The 15,826-nt window shown below is 39.3% G+C and overlaps 1 long non-coding RNA gene across 1 annotated transcript in view; it reads right to left on the bottom strand.

Moving 5' to 3' along the window:
• LOC134757991 (uncharacterized) overlaps positions 1 to 15,010 on the bottom strand; it is a 112,912-nt gene extending 97,902 nt beyond the window's left edge. The window contains exons 1-2 of the long non-coding RNA XR_010132681.1: positions 14,839 to 15,010; positions 11,996 to 12,110 (exon numbers count right to left, since the gene is read on the bottom strand). This is a non-coding gene — a long non-coding RNA (uncharacterized lncRNA). The remainder of the gene's footprint in view (positions 1 to 11,995; positions 12,111 to 14,838) is intronic.
• Positions 15,011 to 15,826: the final 816 nt, after the last annotated feature.

Below are 15,826 nucleotides of genomic sequence, written 5' to 3'. Positions count from 1 at the left end.
ATATATATTTAGGATAGTTAGCTCTTCTTGTTGAATTGATCCCTTTACCATTATGTAATGGCCTTCTTTGTCTCTTTTGATCTTTGTTGGTTTAAAGTCTGTTTTATGAGGGACTAGGATTGCAACCCCTGCTTTTTTTTGTTTTCCATTTGTTTGGTAGATCTTCCTCCATCCTTTTATTTTGAGCCTATGTGTGTCTCTGCATGTGAGATGGGTTTCCTGAATACAGCACACTGATGGGTCTTGACTCTTTATCCAATTTGCCAGTCTGTGTCTTTTAATTGGAGCATTTAGTCCATTTACATTTAAAGTTAATATTGTTATGTGTGAATTTGATCCTGTCATTAGGATGTTAGCTGGTGATTTTGCTCGTTAGTTGATGCAGTTTCTTTCTAGTCTCGATGGTCTTTACATTTTGGCATGAATTTGCAGTGGCTAGTACCGGTTGTTCCTTTCCATGTTTAGTGCTTCCTTCAGGAGCTCTTTTAGGGCAGGCCTGGTGGTGACAAAATCTCTCAGCATTTGCTTGTTTGTAAAGTATTTTATTTCTCCTTCACTTATGAAGCTTAGTTTGGCTGGATATGAAATTCTGGGTTGAAAATTCTTTCCTTTAAGAATGTTTAATATTGGCCCCCACTCTCTTCTGGCTTGTAGAGTTTCTGCCGAGAGATCCGCTGTTAGTCTGATGGGCTTCCCTTTGAGGGTAACCCGACGTTTCTCTCTGGCTGCCCTTAACATTTTTTCCTTCATTTCAACTTTGGTGAATCTGACAATTATGTGTCTTGGAGTTGCTCTTCTCGAGGAGTATCTTTGTGGCGTTCTCTGTATTTCCTGAATCTGAACGTTGGCCTGCCTTGCTAGATTGGGGAAGTTCTCCTGCATAATATCCTGCAGAGTGTTTTCCAACTTGGTTCCATTCTCCCCGTCACTTTCAGGTGCACCAATCAGACGTAGATTTGGTCTTTTCACATAGTCCTGTATTTCTTGGAGGCTTTGTTCATTTCTTTTTATTCATTTTTCTCTAAACTTCCCTTCTCGCTTCGTTTCATTCATGTCATCTTCCATCGCTGATACCCTTTCTTCCAGTTGATCGCATCGGCTCCTGAGGCTTCTACATTCTTCACATAGTTATCGAGCCTTGGCTTTCAGCTCCATCAGCTCCTTTAAGCACTTCTCTATATTGGTTATTCTAGTTATACATTTGTCTAAATTTTTTTCAAAGTTTTTAACTTCTTTGCCTTTGGTTTGAATTTCCTCCTGTGGCTCGTAGTTTGATCGTCTGAAGCCTTCTTCTCTCAACTCGTCAAAGTCATTCTCCGTCCAGCTTTGTTCCATTGCTGGTGAGGAACTGCGTTCCTTTGGAGGAGGAGTGGTGCTCTGCTTTTTAGAGTTTCCAGTTTTTCTGCTGTTTTTTCCCCATCTTTGTAGTTTTATCTACTTTTGGTCTTTGATGATGGTGATGTACAGATGGGTTTTTGGTGTGGATGTCCTTTCTGTTTGTTAGTTTTCCTTCTAACAGACAGGACCCTCAGCTGCAGGTCTGTTGGAGTTTGCTAGAGGTCCACTCCAGACCCTGTTTGCCTGGGTATCAGCAGCTGTGTTTGTAGAACAGCGGTTTTTCGTGAACCAGGAATGCTGCTGTCTGATCGTTCCTCTGGAAGTTTTGTCTCAGAGGAGTATCTGGCCGTGTGAAGTGTCAGTCTGCCCCTACTGGGGGGTGCCTCCCAGTTAGGCTGCTCAGGGGTCAGGGGTCAGGCACCCACTTGAGGAGGCAGTCTGCCAGTTCTCAGATCTCCAGCTGCGTGCTGGGAGAACCACTGCTCTCTTCAAAGCTGTCAGACAGGGACATTTAAGCTTGTAGAGGTTACTGCTGTCTTTTTGTTTGTCTGTGCCCTGCCCCCAGAGGTGGAGCCTACAGAGGCAGGCAGGCCTCCTTGAGCTGTGGTGGGCTCCACCCAGTTCGAGCTTCCCGGCTGCTTTGTTTACCTAAGCAAGCCTGGGCAATGGCGGGCGCCCCTCCCCCAGCCTTGCTGCCTCCTTGCAGTTTGATGTCAGACTGCTGTGCTAGCAATCAGCGAGACTCCGTGGGCGTAGGACCCTCTGAGCCAGGTGCAGGATATACTCTCGTGGTGCGTCGTTTTTTAAGCCGGTCGGAAAAGCACAGTATTCGGGTGGGAGTGATCCGATTTTCCAGGTGCCGTCTGTCACCTCTTTCTTTGACTAGGAAAGGGAACTCCCTGACCCCTTGCGCTTCCCGAGTGAGGCAATGCCTCACCCTGCTTCGGCTCGTGCAAGGTGCCCTGCACCCACTGACCTGCGCCCACTGTCTAGCACTCCCTAGTGAGATGAACCCAGTACCTCAGATGGAAATACAGAAATTACCCGTCTTCTGCGTCGCTCACGCTGGGAGCTGTAGATCGGAGCTGTTCCTATTTGGCCATCTTAATTTGGTGACCAGAAAGACTTCTCATCTTCTTATCTGTAATACTGGATACTTTCAAAATCCCAAGGAAAGGATGTCTTGAGTCGTAATTATGTTCCTGGGCACACTAACACTCAGGAGGGAGAGGGCAAAACTCGATATTGAAATTTTTAAAAAGTCAAGCAGAAACTCTGGGACTTAAACATTCAATTGACAAACTGAAAAATGCATTAGAGTCTCTCAACAGCAGATCTAATCAAGCAGAATAAATACTGAGGCTGAAGACAGAAGACAGCCTACTTGAAAATACAGTCAGAGGAGAAAAAAGAAAAAAGAATGGAACACACTTACAAGATCTAGAAAATAGCCTCAAAAGGACAAATCTAAGAGATATTGCCTTTAAAGAGGAAATAGAAAGAGAGACTAGGGTAGGAAGTTTATTCAGAAATAATAACACAGAACTTTTCAAATCCAGAGAGAGATATCAATATTTAAGTACAAGAAAGCCATAGAACATCAAGCACATGTAACCTAAATAAGATAATTAATAATCAAACTCCCTAAGGTCAAGGATAAGGACACTAAAGTATCAACAGAAAAGAAACAAATAACATACAAAGGAGCTCCAATGTCTGGCAGCAAACTTTTCAGTGGCAACCTTACAGGCAAGGAGAGAGCAGCATGACATATGCAAAGTGCAGAAGGAAAAAATCTTGTCTTAGGATATTATATCCAATAATATATCCAACACATCCTTCAAACAGGAAGCAGAAATAAACACTTTCTGAGACAAATAAAAGCTGAGGAATTTCATCAACACAGACCTGTCTCACAGGAAATGCTAAAGAAAGTTCTTCAATCTGAAAAAAAAGGGTGTTATCAAGCAATAAGAAATTATCTGTGGGCACAAAACTCACTGATAACAGTAAGTGCACAGACAAACACAGAATACACTAACATTGCAATTGTGGTGTGTAAATTACTTATATCTTGAGTATGAAGACTAAAAGACCAGCCTATGAAGAATAATAACTAGGCCAGGCACAGTGTCTCATGCCTGTAATCCCAGCACCTTGGGAGGCCAAGGTAGGCAGATTGCTTGAGGTCAGGAGTTTGATACAAGGCTGGCCAACATGGTGAAACCCTGTCTCTACTAAAAATACAAAGATTAGCTGGGCATGGTGGAGTGCTCCTGTAATCCCAGCTACTCAGGAGGCTGAGTCAGGAGAATCACTTGCACCTGTGAGGCAGAGGTTGCGGTGAGCTGAGTTCATGCTACTGCACTCCAGCCCAGGCAACAGAGTGAGACCCTGTCTCAAAAAAAAATAATAATAATAACTTCAAAAGCTTTGTCAAAAACAGTAAAAATGACAAATAGAAACAAGTTAAATAGTAGGGTGATGAAGTTGAATTACACAGTTTTTGTTAGTTTTCTCTTTGCTTGTTTTTTCTCTTAGAACCAGAGTTAAATTGTCATCAGTTTAAAATAGTGGCTTATAAGATATAATTTGCAGGCATTGTGGTGGCCCTAAATAAATAAATAAATAAATAAATAAAAGTAAATACACGAAATATGAAAAGCAGGAAATCAAAACATACCACCAGAGAAAAATCACTTTTCCACAAAGGAAGCCAGGAAGGAAGGAAGGAAGGCCATAAAACAACTAGAAAACAAATAACAAAATGAAAGTAGTAAATTCCTACCTATCAATAAGAACACTGAATGTAAATGAACTGAATTCTCTAATCAAGGGACATAAAATGGCTTAATGGATTTAAAAAAAAAAGACCCAAATATATGCTGCCTACAAGAAACTCACTTCACCTCTGAAGACACACAGACTAAAAATAAAGGAATTAAAAAGATATAACATGCAAATGAAAACCAAAAATATAAAAAGCTGGAGTAGCTATACTTACATTAGATAAAATATATTTTAATATAAATACTGTAAAAAGAGACAAGGTAATTGCATAATGATTAAGAGGTCAATTCAGCAAGAGGAAATAACAATTTTAAATATATATGTATACAACACTGGAGCAATGAGATATATAAAGCAAATTTTATTAGAGCTAAAGAAAGTTAGACCTCAATACAATAATAGCTGGAGAACTAAACACCCCACTGTCAGCATTGGACATATAGAAAATCAGCAAAGAAACACTAAACTTAATCTGCACTATAGACCACATGGACCTAATAGATATTTGGAGAACCTTTCATCCAACGGTTGCAAAATACAAATTCTTCGCAGCACATGGATCATTCTTGAGAATAGACCATATGTTAAGTCACAGAAAAAGACTTTAAAAACTAAAAAAAATTGAAATCTTATTAAGTAATTTGTCTGACCACAGTGGAATAAAAGTATAAATCAACAAGAAGAGGAACTTTGAAAACTATACAAGCATATATAAATAAACTGTATGCTTCTGAATGAGGAGTGAGTCAATAAAGAAATTATAAAGCAAATTTCTTTAAACAAATGAAAATGGAAACACAGCATACTAAAACCCATGGGATACAGCAAAAGCATTGCTAAAAGGAAAGTTTATAGCAGTAAGTACCTGCATTAAAAAAGTAGAAAAACCTCAAATAAACACCTAATGATGCATCTTAAAGAACTAGAAAGCAAGAGCAATCCAAACTGAACATTAGTAGATAAAAGAAGTAATAAATATCAGAGAACAAATAGCTAAAATTGTAACAAAAATATGAAAGATGAAAAACATGAAAAGTCAAGTTTTTGAAAGGCAACTTTTATTCAAATGAAGAGCAAAAGAAAGAAACAAACAAAATCAGAGATGAAAAATGAGACATTACAACTGATACTGCAGAAATTCAAAGGATCATTAGAAGCAACAACTATGAGCAGCTATATCCCAATAAATTGAAAAACTTAGAATAAATAAGTAAATCCCTAGATACATAAAACCTACCAAGATTGAATCATGAAGAAATTCAAAACCTAAATACACCAATGACAAGTAATGAGATGAATGCTATAATAAAAAGTCTCACATCAAAGAAAATTCTGGATCCCAATGGTTTCACTACTGAATTTTACCAATAATTTAAAGAAGAGCCAATACCAACCCTACCCAAACTATTGCAAAAAATAGAGGAAGGGGGAACACTTCCAAACCTATTCTATGAGGGCAGTATTACCCTGATAACAAAACCAGACAAAGACACAACAAGAAAGAAACTATATGCCAATATCGCTGATGAACATTAATGCAAACATTCTGAACAAAATACTAGCAAACCAAATTAAACAACACAATAAAAGAATCATTCATCACAACAAAGTAAGATTTATGCCAGGGCTGCAAGAATGTTACAACATATGTGACTCAATCAATACGATACATCATATGAACAGAATGAAGGACAAAAAACATATGATAATTTCAATCAGTGCTGAAAAAGCATTCAACAAAATTCAACATCTCTTCAGGATAAAAACCTTCAAAAAGATGGCTCTAGAAGGAACATACCCCAACACAATAAAAGACATACATAACTGACCCAAAGCTAGTATCAAATGTGGAATACATGAAGTCTTTCCTCTAAGATCTGGAATATGACAGGGATGCACACTTTAACTGCTGTTATTCAACATAGTACTGGAAGTCTTAGCTAGATCAGCTAGACAAGAGAAGATATAAAGCACAACCAAATTGGAATAAAAGAAGTCAAGTTATCCTTGTTTGCAGATAATATGATCTTATACTTGGAAAAACCTAAAGACTCCACCAGAAAACTATTAGAACTGATAAACAAATTGGGTAAAATTGCAGGATACAAAATGAAATCAGTAACTTTTCTGATTTACATAAAAATCAGTAACTTTTCTATATGCCAAAAGCAAATAATCTGAAAAAAAAAACTAAGACAGTAACCCCATTAAAAATAGCTATAAATAAAATAAAATAAAATTTCAAGGTATAAACTTAACCAAAACAGGAAAGATCTCCACAATGAAAACTATAAAACATTGATGCAAGAAATTGAAGAGGACACAGAGAAATGGAAAAATATTCCATGTTCATGAAATGGAAAAATCAATATTGTTATACTGTCTATTCTACACAAGGCAATCTACAGATTCAATGCAATCCCTGTCAGAATACCAATAACATTCTTCATAGAAAGACAAAAAACATCCTAAAATTTATATGGTACCACAAAAGGCCCAGAATAGCCAATGCTATCCTGAGCAAAAAGAACAAAGCTGGAGGAATCACATTACCTGATTTTAAATTATATTACAGAGTTGTAGTAACCAAAACAGCATGGTACTGTCATAAAAAGAGACACATAGATCAAAGGAACAGAATGGAGAACCCAGAAATAAATACACTTACCTACAGTAAACTCATTTTTGACAAAGGTTCCAAGAACATACACTGGGGAAGGGACAGTCTCTTCAATAAATAGTGCTAGGAAATCTGGATATCCATACCTGGAAGAATGAATAGACCCCTCTCTCTCACTATATATAAAAATCTAATCAAAATGGATTAAAGATTTAAGTCTAAGAGCTAAAACTATGAAACTACTAAAAGAAAACATTGGGGAAACTCTCCAGGGCATTGGAGTGGGCAAAGGTTTCATGAGTAATGGTTCACAAGCCCAGGCAACCAAAGCAAAAATTGACAAATAGGATCACAGCAAGCTAAAAAGCTTCTGCACAGCAAAGGAAACAATCAACAAAGTGAAGAGGCAATCCCCAGAATAGGAGAAAACATTTGCAAGCTAACAATTTGGCAAGAAATTAATAACCAGACTCTACAAGGAGCTTAAATAACTCAATAGGAAAAAAATCTAATAATCTGATTAAAAATGGGCAAAAGGCCCAAATAGACATTTCTAAAAGAAGACATACAAATGGTTAACAGGTATATAAAAACATGCTAGCATTATTAATCATCAGAGAAATGCAAATCAAAACTAAAATGTGTTATCATCTTATTCCTGTTAAAATGGCTTTTATCAAAAAGACAGACTGAGGAATCATGGCAAGAATATGGAAAAAGGAGAATACTCACACACTGTTGGTGGGAACATACATTAATACAGCTACTATGGAGAACAGTATTGAGTTTCCTCAAAAAATTATAAAAAAAGAAAACTATCACATAACACAGCAATCTCAGTGCTAGGTATATATCCCAAAGAAAGGAAATTATTATATCAAAAAATATCTGCACTCCTATGTTTATTGCAGCATTATTCACAATAGGAAGATTTGAAATCAACCTAAGTGTCCATCAACAGATGAATTAATAAGGAAAACATGATACATATGCACAATATAATATTATTTGGCCATAAGAAATAATGAAATCCTATCATTTGCAAAAGCATGGATGGAACTGGAGGACATTATGTTAAGCAAAATAAGCCAGGCACAGAAAAACAAATTTTGCATGTTCTCATATGTGGGAGCTAAAAATTAAAACAATTGAACTCTTGGAGATAAGAGAGTAGAATGATGGCTACCAGAGGCTTGGAAGGGTAACGGGGGACTTGGAGGATTTTCTGATGATTAATAGGTGCAAAAATATAGTAGAAGGAATGAATAAGACCTAGTATTCGATAGCACAACAGGGTGACTACAGTCAACAATAATTTATTGTACATTTAAAATAACTAAAAGAGTGGAAATGGAATGTTTCTAACACAAAAAAATGATAAATTCCTGAAGTGAAAGATACCTCATTTACCCTGATGTGATTATTATTGGATGCCTTTATCAAAAGATGTACCCCATATGATGTGATTACTCCATTGCATGCCTTTATCAAAACATGTATCCCATAAATATATACACCTACTGTGTACCCATAACAATTAAAAATTAAATAAAATCAATTTAAAAAATGGGAAATTTTGTATAAGAACTTCAATTTCCAACCTTTTATGAAATCAGATCCAGCAATCTGAATGTCATTCTTCTCACCTAATAACAGTGGGTTTCAGATTTGCTGCCTTCTCTTAAAGAGGTAGACTCTCCAATTTGTCCCCAGTCTGCTCCCTTTACCTTCCTCACTTCTCATTTCCCTGTAGAGTGTTTTTATATTCTTTTAGTAATGTTGCTGTATTCACACAAGGGACACCCCTTGGAGAATCTTCCCCTCATGAATCACCATTCTTACCTTAACCCCACCTGTCCCCACCCATACCCCCATATAGCAGCACAAGTACAATCAGGCCAAAGCAGGCTGAAATGCCTCTTGCCCAAAGTTGTGACATCGAAACCTTTTTTTTTTTGTCCGTGGCATCAGGCAGGAATTGATCAGAGAAGTGAATGTTCCAGGAGTGACTGAAAATATGGGGCTTCTCATAGAGATTTTACCATTTAATATTGTGGGAGCTGGTGAAACAGTAGATGTGGGGCTATTGTGTTTGCATCTAGTTCTGGGCCTGATATCAGCAGGGCTTGCTGTGCAAAAAAAGAAAAGTGGCTGTTAAATAGGAAGAGCAGGACCAGCTGGAACCTCTGAGGAGATCTGGGACTCAATTGCATGCTTCCTGCTTGGTTAATGAGAGTGATCTGCTGGAGAAGCCAATCCTCTTATGGAGATAAACAGAATCCTGGCCCAGGGTTCACAGAAGGTGAAGGATGAGACCTAGCCAGAGTTGGAAGAACAGTGCTCGACTACTGCCTCACACCAACCGGGCAAGCCAGAATACCTGTGATAAGGTGCATGAGCTACAACCAGTCCTGACTCTGCACCAACCCTTCAAGCATAAACATGACCATTATTTTATTACTGCCTTTTAGCCCCATGCAGAATTTTCTTATGGCCAATTGGTAGCTTGGAACAATAAAAGGAAGGAGATTCTGGGAATTGTAATTGCAGTTCAGCTAAATTTAAAAAAAAAAATAGAGCCGGGCTGGGCGTGGTGGCTCACGCCTGTAATCCCAGCACTTTGGGAGGCCGAGGCAGGCGGATCACAGGGTCAGGAGATTGAGACCATCCTGGCTAACACGGTGAAACCCCGTCTCTACTAAAAATACAAAAAATTAGCCGGGTGTGATGACGGGCGCGCCCGTAGTCCCAGCTACTCAGGAGGCTGAGGCAGGAGAATGGCGTGAACCCGGGAGGCGAAGCTTGCAGTGAGCCGAGCTCGCGCCACTGCACTCCAGCCTGGGCGACAGAGCAAGACTCCGTCTCAAAAAAAAAAAAAAAAAAAAAAAAAACCCAAAAAACAAAAAAACAAAAACCGTAGAGCCACAATAGCTGAGAGTCAAGAAATCTTAACTGTCATAATCTCTTGCCTTGATAGCTTCATTTTCCCACCTTTGAGTCACCAGAAGGATCAGAAGCATGCCAAGATTTTTGTTTGTTTTTCAGTGAGACTTGGAAGAATCCATAGAACTTGGGTCATGAGATATTCATAGGATAGTGCCTCCTAATTGTCTGCTACCCTTACATAAAGCCTGAAAGACTCATTTTGCAAGTCCAGCTTCTATCTTGATTGACTACCACAAACCTATCTCTCTTCTTCCTGGTTCAATCCCGCCTTAGCCAACTAGTTCCAGTGCTCTGAGGCACTGACTCATCTGTATTCCAGGCCCACTCCCCTCAGGGTAAGGATGCTTCCATCCAAGCAGCAGCCACTGACGTTACCATTGCCACATTTGTTCTGTTCTTAGGCCCCAGCCCTGGTTTCAAAAGTCTCTGACAGGAAGAAACTGCAGAATCTTGTTTTACACACAGTAAAGGCCTTATGTAATCCTGCTCATCCACTGATGACCACATGCATTAGTTCTGACGTTGCTGCTCAGCACAGCAGCTTACAGGGAAAGCAGAAAACAGAAGCACCTCCCCTCAGGGTTACCCTTATCTGTAATGGCTTATACTGCCTGAGGACTGGGCTTTCATTTTTACAGCTGCCTGTGTAGTACTCATATGCACAGGTAACCTGCCCCAAGTGCATTCACAAAGTCCAGGTTAGGTGGCAGTTCCAGCCTGATCCTCACACTGTGCTCAACCCTGGTCTACAGCAACAACTGAAATCCACCCTTACACTCATAACAAATTTCACATTAAGGGCCCTGAGTGTCTTCTGCTGCTGATCAGCCTCACTTGGGACAATCTTAATAAATCAGAGTCATTCTAATAATCTTTAACCCCAAAGAGAAGGACATTTTAATCTTTTCTTTCCTAGAATCTCGTTGATCCCTTATACAAACTTGACCACCCTTACCAGTTTACCACGCTAAGAGCTATGGAATGGGGAGGAGTTAAGCCTTAAAAATTGCCCCACTGTGCTCAGTCTTAGCTGAAGTTCTCCCTAAAGTGATATGAGGAAACAGGAATGAGGGATAGGTAGAGTGAAACAGGAAAGGAGAAAAAACTAAGACAAGGATGCATGATCGAGTTGACCCCTGCTATGTGACTGATGTTCATCACATGAGATTTTCTGGAAAGCCTTATAAAATACATCTTTGACCCATCTGTCTGGGAGATAGAAAAGGAAATAATTTATCTATTGGCCTCCTAATTCGTTCACATTTCTGGGTTGCGTGTATTTTGAGTTTTGAGTGGAAAAGCTCATGTGGAACTGGTTATTACAGCAGTGGCTGGGAAAGTAATAGGGCTGAGCAGAAAGTGGGGCACAAGAGGAGTCAGGGGCAGCTTATTCATTGCAATGCTTAGCTTCACTTATGCCTTTCAGTAAGGCCATGTCCACTGACCTGGTTGTAGAAGACTACTGTCTTCCTAAAATTTAAGAAAATGTGTTCATTTTATAGAAAAATAGGGTGTAGACACCAAATTTTTGGAGAAAATATCAAGCTTACCTTTGTGATCTTCCCACTGATTTAGACATTAATAAACTCACTGGATTAGATATAAATAAAACATGACAATAACTGATTCCTTACATAATCAAATAATACATATTTTCCCAAGGAAAAACTTTTCAATTACAGAGGCTTCCCAGAAGCCCGTATTTGTAATGATGCAACATATGCATTGTTGTGTTCCAGCAATATAGTTGAAAAATAGTTGATGTTTGTTAAATTAAGTAAAATTGAACTGGCATGAATTGAAGGAGTGGGAGGAAGACGATATAATCATTGTGCTAGGGACGTTATATCAAATATGAGGTAGGTAATAATATTCCCATTTTGCAGATGAGGAAACTAAGGTTTAGAGACAATAGGTGAGTTGCTAAACATCACACAAGTAGTAGTTAATATGGAAGTTCATGAATTCTAACAGCCAACCCTCTTTCCACAATATCAAATGCTACCTTGAATTGATACAAATGTAAATTGAGTCAAAGTTAACTGAAATGAATAGTATTGAACTGGAAAATTCATCACAGTGCAGAGATGTGGGGCTCTAGACTCTGTAGTGCTCACATTAATTATGGTATATCATTACATCCAACACCAATCACTATATGCCTATTTCCTAAGGGTGATTCTTTAAAATATTGAACTCTTAATATGTCTTTAATCTACTTTTATTAATAAAAGTTTTAGTTAATCAAAAAAGTTTTGAACCAAACTCTTGGGTGATTTATATTGCTGTAATAATACCTACCTCTTTCTTTGTGAGAATGGCCCCTTTGGTCTCAGAGTGCAGGAAACAGTCCTGATTAGCATTGGTTCATAATACTTCTGGTCTCATTTGACCTGTCCGCATGGTGCAAAGTTGTCTGGAATAATAATCATAGTAGGAACGTTCACTAGTGCATCAGCTACCAAGATAAGCTTTTAGGAAGCAAGTTCTGTACTTCGTTTTTAAAAGTCATCTCACACTTTGAGCCAACACACTTAAGAAAAAGCAACAACTGGCAATATTATCATTGTGGAATGCTACTTACAGGTGGCTTTTAAAAACTAGATCAAGTTCAACTGCCTCATTTTTCAGAACAGGAAACAATGCTAAAACACCAAACTGATCTCCCAGTTTACATAGAACATTCACACATCTACTATCCCATCTCTTACGTAATTTGAGGCATCAGCCCCAAGAGATTAAGCAAATTGCCTAAGGTCTCATGGTTAATTAGTGACAAAACAAATATGAAGAGTCAGAAACCTTGAGGTTTGTTAAATGTGTACTTTTTTTGACTTATTTGGTGAACAAATATATATTGAGCAAGGTGGAATAGACACTGTACTTAGAACTTTGCATTGGAGTGGCAAAAAGAGAGTGTGAAATATTCAATAAGTGCTGTATTGCCCTCAACCTGCATACAGTCTAATAGCAAAGGAAAAGTTGCCAATAAAATTGGAAAATGCCTGTGAGTAGTTCTAATCATTTGAGAGGAAAATTCATGTAGGAGTGATTACATTTAGCTCAATGAAGTCAAAGGTCCTCAATGATTTCTAAGTGGGAAGATATTTGTGTAGATTTTTAGATAAGCAGGATATGTAGATATATATAAGCAGAATTTGTAGACCTGGAGCATACAAAACAGAGGGAATGGTTCTAGACAGGGACAGGCAGCAGAGAACTTAAGATGTAGAAAATAATAAGGACTCTGCTTTCTTATTTCTCAGTCACATTATATTTCTAGACTATACTGTCTATAAAAACGTGATTTATCTTAGAATCGATTTCAAAAGAAACTTACCATCTGTAAGGATGTGAAATAAAGTGTGTATTAAACAAATGATAGACTTTTCAATTGATAGTGTTTCATAGTCAAGGACTATTGATAATTCATTTTGGCAAAATCATTCAAAGGTGAATGGAGAAAAGTAGCAGAAACTTCAACTTCAAATTTATCTTGTGGAGAAATCATGAAAGGCCTTGAAAATCTGATTAAAGTTATGGAGACTTTACTGTGTGGGCAATCAGAAGCTATTAAAAGAGGAAGATTACTGAGAGGTGATTAAAATAGTTAAGCACAGAAATAATCTGAAGCACCAAATTAGTTGCTGAATAACCAGCCATTCCAAAACAACAGTTTTGGAATGCTTTAGTTGCTTAAAACAACAAACATCTATTTATCTCACAATTCTACAGGTTGGTAATTTGGGCTAGGCTTTGCTGGGCAATTCTGGTTTCAGCTGGCCTCACCCATGTAACTACACTCAGTTAGTAGGGCTGGCTGATCTAAGATGGCTTCAAATAGGATGGCACATGTGGTCTCCATGTGGTTTTTCATCATCCAGCAGACTAGCTTAGACTTGTCCACGTGGAGGCTTCAAAGAGTTTCTGCAGAGAATAGAATTGCCAAGGGCACAGGAAACCTAGGTTTACAACTGCCACAATGGCACTTCCACTGCATTTCATTGGTCAGAGCAAGTTACAAGTTCAGACCATATATAACGGGTGGAAAAGCAAAGCCTACCTTTTGATTCAAGATACTGCAAGTGGCAGTGCAAAGGGGCATGAGTAAAAGGAAGAGATGAAAATAGTTATGTTCATTTTTTTCAGCAATCTGCCACACTCTCCAAATTATTACTTCCTTTGTTATTTTTTTCTTTCTTAAAATTTTTATTACTATAGTAACACCATAAAAAAATAAGCCATTTTTGTGAAACAGATCTTATTAGTAATCTCTATCTAATTGTTACCTTTATTGCTAAAAGGAAGAACTGCAATACTGTTTTTAGTTAAAAATCACCAGTTCTATTTTGATGATTCAGTTCTATTCTAATAGGCCTAAATAGATATAATCTTCTAGCCATATTTAATATGAACTAATTTAATTTTATAACTAAATTTGTCTTTTTTTTCCTCTTGTGCTTAAATTACATTATAATAAACACAATATTCTAGTCTTAGTGAAAAGTATAAATCAGTGGAGGCCCATGAAAGATATTCCAATATGTTATTTAAAAATATTTGGTAGGCCAGGTGCAGTGATTCTCACTTGTAATCCTAGCATTGTGGAAGGCTGAGATGGGAGGATTGCTTGAGCCTAGGAGTTCAAGACCAACTTGGGCAACATAGTGAAACTCTGTCTTTACAAGAAAGGAAAAAAATTAGCCAAGTGTAGAGGTGCATGCCTGTGATCCCTGCTACTCAGGAGGCTGAGGTGAGAGAATTGCTTGAGCCTGGGAGGTCAAGGCTGCAGTGAGCCATGATGCTGCCACTGCTTTCCAGCCCGGGAGACAGAGCAAGATCAGGTCTATAAAATACAACTTAAAAAAATGAATGCTGAGAGAGGAGCCAAGATGGCCGAATAGGAACAGCTCCGGTCTACAGCTCCCAGTGTGAGCGAAGCAGAAGACGGGTAATTTCTGTATTTCCATCTGAGGTACCGGGTTCATCTCACTAGGGAGTGCCAGACAGTGGGCGCAGGTCAGTGGGTGCGCGCACCGTGCGTGAGCCGTGAGCCGAAGCAGGGCGAGGCATTGCCTCACTTGGGAAGCGCAAGGGGTCAGGGAGTTCCCTTTCCGAGTCAAAGAAAGGGGTGACGGACGTACCTGGAAAATCGGGTGACTCCCACCCGAGTACTGCGCTTTTCCGACGGTCTTAAAAAACGCGCACCACGAGATTTTATCCTGCACCTGGCTCGGAGGGTCCTACACCCACGGAGTCTCGCTGATTGCTAGCACAGCAGTCTGAGATCAAACTGCAAGGCGGCAGCGAGGCTGGGGGAGGGGCGCCCGCCATTGCCCAGGCTTGATTAGGTAAACAAAGCAGCCGGGAAGCTCCAACTGGGCGGAGCCCACCACAGCTCAAGGAGGCCTGCCTGCCTCTGTAGGCTCCACCTCTGGGGGCAGGGCACAGACAAACAAAAAGACAGCAGTAACCTCTGCAGACTTAAATGTCCCTGTCTGACAGCTTTGAAAAGAGCAGGGGTTCTCCCAGTAGGCAGCTGGAGATCTGAGAACGGGCAGACTGCCTCCTCAAGTGGGTCCCTGACCCCTGACCCCTGAGCAGCCTAACTGGGAGGCACCCCCCAGCAGGGGCACACTGACACCTCACACGGCAGGGTATTCCAACAGACCTGCAGCTGAGGGTCCTGTCTGTTAGAAGGTAAAACTAACAAACAGAAAGGACATCCACACCAAAAACCCATCTATACATCACCATCATCAAAGACCAAAAGTAGATAAAACTACAAACATAGGGAAAAAACAGAACAGAAAAACTGGAAACTCTAAAAAGCATAGCGCCTCTCCTCCTCCAAAGGAACGCAGTTCCTCACCAGCAATGGAACAAAGCTGGATGGAGAATGACTTTCACGAGCTGAGAGAAGAAGGCTTCAGACGATCAAATTACTCTGAGCTACGGGAGGACATTCAAACCAAAGGCAAAGAAGTTGAAAACTTTGAAAAAAATTTAGAAGAATGTATAACTAGAATAACCAATACAGAGAAGTGCTTAAAGGAGCTGATGGAGCTGAAAACCAAGGCTCGAGAACTACGTGAAGAATGCAGAAGCCTCAGGAGGCAATGCAATCAACTG

The sequence above is a fragment of the Gorilla gorilla genome, chromosome 2 (assembly GCF_029281585.2).
Source record: "Gorilla gorilla gorilla isolate KB3781 chromosome 2, NHGRI_mGorGor1-v2.1_pri, whole genome shotgun sequence".
NCBI lineage: Eukaryota > Metazoa > Chordata > Mammalia > Primates > Hominidae > Gorilla > Gorilla gorilla.
Note: the sequence above shows the minus strand (reverse complement) of the source record. Positions and strands in the feature narration are given on the sequence as shown.